General features: G+C 39.6%; 1 non-coding gene across 1 annotated transcript; it reads left to right on the top strand.

Annotated features, from left to right (window-relative positions):
• The first annotated feature begins 3465 nt into the window (after window positions 1-3465).
• Trnav-cac (transfer RNA valine (anticodon CAC)) lies at window positions 3466-3538 on the top strand. Its single transcript has one exon. It is a non-coding gene; the product is annotated as a tRNA-Val (tRNA).
• The last annotated feature ends 3179 nt before the right edge of the window (window positions 3539-6717 follow it).

Here is a 6717-nt window from a genome sequence, read left to right as displayed (position 1 = left end):
GTGGTTGCCTGCAGCGTACTGCGAATGGAACACCGATGAACTTATTTGTGCATTTGTCAAGTACAACGAGCAAACGAGAACAAGAATTTTAAAATAAATGAGACTTTACAGTTGTGTCGCTCCGCTCTGGAAAGTGTTCCTCACAGTGTCTGGAGGAATTCAGTGAGTCATGAACAGAAAATTGAAAACAGTTATGCACAAAGATTCCACTGTCTTGTCACAGTAATGGAACCGTTGTTGATCCAAGTGCTAACAGCAGCGAGAGCTCAGCCAGCAGCTAAAGCGATTTAGGTAGCTTATATTTAAATCGTCATTCTTTACTGCAAAATTTATTCGTTTACCATTTAATATTGAAACGTGCTCTACAAATGTTCATTTATTGTGCGCATATTGAGTATTTATTTGCAATTTCCCACGTTGTTTCCCCTCTACTCGCAACAAAAACTGAACGCGGCAATGATATACTAGTATGCGACTACGAAGACGCCGTTCTTCGCTGATGAACAGGCGCTTAATGGCGCATTACAACAGCGGCGGCGCGCTTGTGTGACTACTCTCCACCACAGCCTCGCATATATTGCAGCTACTAACACAACTGCTTCACAAACACGAGGAGTATTCATTAGCAAAGGCGTATGGTGTAACCAGCGAAGTTTAAGCCTAACACCAGTGCATCCTCCGTCGCGATAGCTACAACGGTAAGCTCAGTCGCAGCGTCTTGCGTTTGACATATCGATGAAAAGAATAATGAGAAAGTAACGAAAATACGCCATCAAATAGAAAGAGATTGTATCTTTAAACTGAGCATAGGAAATTTTTCTTCTAATTACATCAGATTTTTTTGTCCTTAAAGTTGACACTCGCCGAAAAAAGCTAGAAAAAGCATGGTTCCTCTTAAATATTACTTCATAAACTAAATAAAAGTAGACATTTTCTCGATTCCTGAAGGTATAACATTCATGTTCGTAATACAATATGATGAGCTAAAAGTAGTCAGGGATCAATAATTATGAAATGAATAGCACATACTACCTACGCTACCTAGGAATTTTGTATTAAAAAGCTATTTAAAAAATTCAGTCTGAGGAATTAGGTTTTCGTTTTGTTTTAAATGTGTAATTCGAAGACATGCAAGAATATACTGCTATGTCAGGCGTATTCTGAGCCCAAACAATTCTCTCTATTTGTTTAAAGACAAGAAAACGTGAATTAGTTTTTTGATCAGTTTGCGTTTTTCATGTTAAATTCCGTCTTATCATATACGTTTGCAATTTCGTGGTGATAATACCTCTCTGTACTTATCTAACATGACAGATAAGAGTACAGATACGGAAAACTGCCCTTGAGAAGTAAGTACAAGTAAAAATCAAATTGAACAGTGGTCAACAAAGTGCACCCAGCGATGTAAATAATAATTATTATGGGCATCGAAAAATATGAAAAGTGGGTAAAAGGATAGACCACTTCAAGCATATGTTTAAATTAAACAGGGACCAAAAATAATTTTTGAAAGTCGTATATCATCTTTATTTCTAAAATTCTTTCCTCACTTTGGGAAATTACTGGTATTAATGATGAAACATTCGTATTATTTTTAATTAGGCCTCAAAATTTTTATGCTAGAATTGCAGTAAATTTTATCATACATGTGTATCTGTATTACCCTTTCAGACCCTCTGGGCCGGCCGGGGTGGCCGAGCGGTTCTAGGCGCTACAGTCTGGAAACGCGCGACCGCTGCGGATGTGTTGATGTCCTTAGGTTAGTTAGGTTTACGTAGTTCTAAGTTCTAGGGGACTGATGACCTCAGAAGCTAAGTCCCATAGTGCTCAGAGCCATTTGAACCATTTGAAGACCCTCTGGCTACAACAGTGTCTTAGCTGCAACACAGGTATTTTTCACAATGGGAACTTGAGCTACACATCAGTGAACGCTCAACCTTTCGTTACGCGTGCTGCGTGCTGCCAACCGTTGAGCATCACTATGAAACTATGAGCAAGACAGTGCAACAGTGCGCAGCCCTCGTTACCACCAAAATACACGCATATGGTTGGTTCGCTATATTCTACTGTATATATGAATACTGTTTTTGTTATTTTGCATGGTAATTATTGAATGACCACATAACTATTTATTACAATACAGAATATTTCGTAATTTGTTATTTTAGTCCATAAAATGAAGCCAAGTGTACACAGCATGTTTTGAAAACGGGTATATATTTTTGTATAAATCATGCAGTATTTAAAAAATCACCTAAGAGCATTATCACATAAATAAAAATTTTCCTTCCTCGAGAAAAAAATTCAGGAGTGAAACGGTTAATCACTCGGAAGCCAACTCCCAAGTCACAGCTGTGTTTAGCTTAAACAACGAGTTTACTTAAGGTTTGAAGCCCCTCTTGATGTTTTTCCGTGTTTGTGATTTAAAAATTGGGTTGTTTTGCAAATCAGCGTTACGCAAATACAATTTATTTTAAATAATGAAATAAATTGTTTTTACATAAGGCTGATTTTCAAAACAACCCAAGCTTAAACAATACTACTTGCACCCGCTAACGCGCGCTGCATACTGTTCCGTAACGTGTCCGCAAGTCGCCATGTCTGTATGTCTCCGGACACCGCCTCCACAGTTCATATTCAGTTGCTGCTACCTCCCTACAGATACAACTATTTTTAGATCTAGAAATGTAAATATATTTCGTTCCAAACTACTGATGATGTTTTATATAAATAAAACGAAACGCGTTTGGTGACGAAAATACGCAGCTTTTTGTAGTTGTGCAGAAGAATTTAAAACGCCTTCAATAATTACAAAGCAGGTAAGGATACTGGCCACTGAATTTAGTAGCTACTAAACTTTACTTCAAGGACATAAAGATGCTTCGCTCAAAGCAAGGAAATAAAAAATTCCTGGAAAGCGATATTTCCTCGACTCGCAGGTGGCCGCGAATCTGCTGCTTATCATTGTCTGCTACTCGGTATTCTTGCTACAGAATTGTGGTTTTGTAGTATTTCGATTCGTTTATCTCATACAAATGTAGAGTTCGACCTTGATGAGTGACAGAAGAAAACACCCCAGCGTTCTAAAACCATTTCTGTTCCCTTTTAGACGTTGGAGCTTTCCATTGTAATTAGGGCCTGCAATATAGCGGGTACTGTCATTAGAAGAAAAGAACAATTTCCGACGACAGCTGCGCCGCAGAATAGCTTCGTAGCTTCAGTTTTCGTCCCGGCCACAGAGAAGCTCGGTAACAGTGCCTGGGACCCAGCGCATGCGCAGAAGTCCCCAATTCTGTTCCCAGTAGGTGGCTCCGTTTACGCCGCCACTGCTCGTCCGCAATCACTGCATGTATATATGTTTTCTCTTTGAACGGAAAAAAGCCCTACCCCTAGTTAAGCGATATCAATGATATTCTTTCTTTTGGAAACAATTAATTGGTAAAAGTAACAGATAGTTCCCAACCGGTTTCCGTAGTGTAGTGGTTATCACGTGCGCTTCACACGCGCAAGGTCCCCGGTTCGATCCCGGGCGGAAACAATCATTTTTAAAACCATATTTTCTGCAGATCCCCCTTCACTAGTCACTGGCAGCCAATAATATTCATTCTCTATCCGAGCGGCTAGCAGCGAGTTATATCTAGACAGCGAGAATCTTGCTCCTACATGCTGCACTGTTGCCATACTTTGTGACAACCGAATTATTCATTCAACTTTCTTTTTAATTTTTTTCTTGTAGCAGTATAAGTGTGAATGTGTATCTGTGAAAGTTTAAGTACTATTTTTAAAAAAAATCCAGGTGAAGGCAATAAATGTGAAGTGCTTCACAAGCAGGCGAGGGGGATTATTTTACCGCATTTATAACTTCTTCAAACATGAATTTGAAAGCAGGTCTTCTACTGTTGGCATTTGAAGATACAAAAATGGACTCCAGAACCATGAGGTGTCGGCAAGAGAACTGTAAAGAAAATTGTAAACGAAAGTTTAGTAGAAAAAGTTGGTTTCGTGTCTCCTGAAAAGCATCGAAATCGCATCCTGCTTTCCTGTAACACAAATGGATGGTTTTAACAATGATGTTTTAAAGTGTTCCATGTGAATGATAAATGCCAGACATCACAAAAACGTGTTACAGATATGCAGGAGAAAATTAGCTTCAGTGGTAAGCGCTTCGTCAATGTAAAGAATTTTAAAAGACGTTGGTTCCTGATGTGTTAAATAGAGATTTTTTAGTTGAAAGAAGTGACATAGATGCAGCACGAACTACATTCCATATAAAGATTCACAATACAAGAGAAAGGAGTAGTTCAACAGTGTATTACCTTGATGAAACATGCGTCAATCAGAATCATTCCAGGACGATCTGCTGGAAAATGAGTGATGGTACAGGTGGTTTTGAGGTTTTCATAGGAATAGGTTCACGGCTAATTATTCTGCATGCTGTCCCTTGTTCTAGTTTTGTTTCTGAGAGTGAACTTCTATTTACGTGTAAGAAAAACAGCAGTGACTACCATTCGGCAAATAAATGCTGTCAGTTTCAGGACGTGATTCATAATTCTTGTCATACCTTGCTTCGAAGTCGGTCCTAGCCAGTTACTGTATAATTCAACTGTTACAGAGAAAACACTAACTATAAACTCCAGAAAAGCGGATATTTTTTCCTGGCTTAAAAATAAAAACATTAAGCACCGTATAAACCAGATTCGTCCCGATCTCCTGCAGATCGTTAATTTATACAAGTCACATGCCAGAATGTACAAACTTGACTTCCTTGCACTTGAATGGGGTCACACAGTTTTGTGTTTACCCACGTGTCACTGTCAGTGTAGCCCTATTGAATTAATTTGGGCAAAGGGTAATACTAAGTGGAAGAAAAAAAAACATTCAAGGTAACATTCAATGAATCGCTTGTGCATGAGGCAATAGGCAACATCCCACCAGTAGCGTGGGCACAGTCTGTGCAGCATGCTGAAAAGAAAGAATAATTTGACCGAGCGAGGTGGCGCAGTGATTAGACACTGGACTCGCATTCGGGAGGACGACGGTTCAATCCCGCGTCCGGCCATCCTGATTTAGGTTTTCCGTGATTTCCCTAAATCACTCCAGGCAAATGCCGGGATGGTTCCTTTGAAAGGGCACGGCCGACTTCCTTCCCCATCCTTCCCTAATCCGATGAGACCCTTGACCACGCAGTCTGGTCTCCTTCCCCAAACAACCAAACCAAACCAAAAGAATAATTTGACAGGGACGTGATGATGGATATAAGCCTTGAACCTATCATCGTAAATTTACAATCAGATTGTTCGGAAACACATTCAGATAGAAGTTACGGTGGTATTGCGAAGTAGACTTTGGAACAAAGTAATAATAGTGCATATTTTTAAAGACTTGTGGTTTAAAAAATGTGTTAGTCAACATATTAGTTGCGTACACAATAATGAGAACTTCCTAGGCTTTTTGATTAGGACTTTGTACGATTTTAATTATGCATACTGTAATGTTCAACATATTGCCCAAGAAGTTAAGCCTCTCCCACCATGTTGTATGCTCTAATAACACGCAAGGATGCAGCTTGATAAATTCGTCAAGTCCGATATTTCCACATGTAACTGTTACTTGTCGAGATATCGGTGGTTTCCGATGTTATCGGTCATCATTCCCTGGAGTTGTTCGCAGATGATAGTTAATTGTTTACCTGTTCAATGGATTATTAATATGGTCTCTCACTGTACTGTTGAAAGAGAGAGTTTACACTCACAATGTCCATTAACAGCGAAAAATATGACAACTTGCTGACCATTTTTACGATCGTCTTTTCATTAGTCTTTTCTACCGCTAATTCTTTTTTATGCAGAGTGATTACACTTTGCCGTGCGGTTGTAGGCGCTTCAGTCTGGAACCGCGTGACCGCTACGGTCGCAGGTTCGAATCCTGCCTCGGGCATGGATGTGTGTGATGTCCTTCGGTTAGTTAGGTTTAAGTACTTCTAAGTCTAGGGGACATGACCTCCGCTGTTAAGTCCCATAGTGCTCAGAGCCATTTGAACCATTTTTGATTACACTTAACAAGTCAAACACATCAACACACACACCTTACACACATTTTAAAAATCCTATTGAGTAGAAGCAGTTGTCAAGCAAATATAATGATTACGGTTTGTGCTTGAGGTTAATTTTGTTGTGTATTAAATGTTTACTTATAATTCAGCTCAAATTGCAATTTTTTTTTTTTTGGTCATCAGTCTACTGACTGGTTTGATGCGGCCCGCCACGAATTCCTTTCCTGTGCTAACCTCTTCATCTCAGAGTAGCACTTGCAACCTACGTCCTCAATTATTTGCTTGACGTATTCCAGTCTCTGTCTTCCTCTACAGTTTTTGCCCTCTACAGCTCCCTCTAGTACCATGGAAGTCATTCCCTCATGTCTTAGCAGATGACCTATCATCCTGTCCCTTCTCCTTATCAGTGTTTTCCGCATATTCCTTTCCTCTCCAATTCTGCGTAGAACCTCCTCATTCCTTACCTTTGCAATAAACGATAATTATTGCAAGCAGTTTCAGTGATGTTGTCGTTAGGCAATTGTCATTTTGAGAAAAATTGTACTTCAAGTCTCTACAAAGCTGTGTCAGCTGTTCTCGCCTTCCGACTTTATGCAGAGTTACATCTGTGGGGCAGTGGACGCAAGACGTGAATAAACATTTCTCTCATGGCAACCGATCGAAAT

The sequence above is a fragment of the Schistocerca nitens genome, chromosome 9 (assembly GCF_023898315.1).
Source record: "Schistocerca nitens isolate TAMUIC-IGC-003100 chromosome 9, iqSchNite1.1, whole genome shotgun sequence".
NCBI classification, from domain to species: domain Eukaryota; kingdom Metazoa; phylum Arthropoda; class Insecta; order Orthoptera; family Acrididae; genus Schistocerca; species Schistocerca nitens.
Note: the sequence above shows the minus strand (reverse complement) of the source record. Positions and strands in the feature narration are given on the sequence as shown.